General features: G+C 34.4%; 1 pseudogene; it reads right to left on the bottom strand.

The window, feature by feature from the left end:
• Nucleotides 1-460: 460 nt before the first annotated feature.
• The window catches only part of LOC103460549 (gastrula zinc finger protein XlCGF8.2DB-like), a 2151-nt pseudogene continuing 1262 nt past the window's right edge, over nucleotides 461-1349 (bottom strand).

The following is a 1349-nucleotide window of genomic DNA, read 5'->3' as shown; positions in this document are numbered from 1 at the left end:
ATGTACCAGGCACAGACCTGCAGCCCATAGGCGGATCTAGGGTGGGGGGCCAACATGGGAACCGAAGAAATTATACTGAATAAACCTAATTCCTTATTTATGCGTTTTGGTAATACTCCTTACAATACCAGAATGTTCACATAACTTTTATACTTTTGGCTGTCCGAAGAAACATTTTGAATATTAAATCAGGTGTTGTGATCAGTTACTCAGTACTTCAGTAGTTTACCAAATACTTCAAAAGAAAATACACAGGAAGAACATTGTTCCAGCAGGGAAAATTACATAAATAGAATAATAAACCTTAAGGTTTACCATCTGTTAAGTGTTTATTGAAAAATGAATATTGACTATTAAAATTCATGCTAAGTTAAGGAGGAAGAGATGAGCTCTGCTGCAGTATATATAAATGTTTTCCCGATTTAATGTTTTCTACTAAACAGAAAAAAGTAAAAGACCATCAGTATCATCAGTATAATAATTTATTACCTAAAAATTATATTAAAAGTTTAAATTATTTTTCTATCTAAAATTCAATCCATATCATCAATACATTTTCTAAGAAAAACCATTAAAACCATGTCAAATAAATACATCAATTTCCCCCAAATCATTGAAATAAAATAAATAAGTACAAAGGATAAACACACAAAAAAGATTCCAAAATTTTAGAAGTCTAAATCTGAAAGCAGTCAAACCCTGCAATTACTCCACTTCCAAACAGCAGGTTACTAAGAATCTTACTTGAGGTTCACATTGTGCCATCAAACCTGTGTGAGTTCTCATGTGAACTGTTRCATTTCTTTTGAGTGAAACCTTTTCTACAGAACCTACAACAGAAAGGCTTCTAACCCGTGTGAATCTTCTTTTGATGAAGTAAACTGGATCTACACAAAACATTTTCCTGGCTTTTCACTAAGGGTGCACCGATTACAGTTTTTGTTTTAGGGCGCTCTAATAGTCAAACCACTCAACGGAGAGCAGAAGAGAGCAGTGGATGAGGTCAATAAAATTGGGGGATCAGACCAGCTTCACATGCAAGAATCAGCTGATCTCCCAAAATTAAGGAAAACATATATTAATTAGCTGACTTATAAATCAGTGCACCGCTACTTCTCACATGTGTGAAGTAGTGATGTGAGAAGTTAAATGGCATTTTTGAGCAAAACTTTTTCCACAAGTTTCACACAAGAAAGGTTTCTCACCTGTGTGAGTTCTCATGTGCAGAGTTAAACTTATTTTCTTAGTGAAACGTTTTCCACAGGTTTCACACAAGAAAGGCTTCTCACCTGTGTGACTTCTCATGTGCAAAGTTAAATTTCTTCTCTTAGAAAAACTTTTTCCACAGG

Source organism: Poecilia reticulata, unplaced genomic scaffold (genome assembly GCF_000633615.1).
Source record: "Poecilia reticulata strain Guanapo unplaced genomic scaffold, Guppy_female_1.0+MT scaffold_255, whole genome shotgun sequence".
Lineage (NCBI taxonomy): Eukaryota > Metazoa > Chordata > Actinopteri > Cyprinodontiformes > Poeciliidae > Poecilia > Poecilia reticulata.
This window is presented reverse-complemented; position numbering and strand designations above follow the sequence as displayed.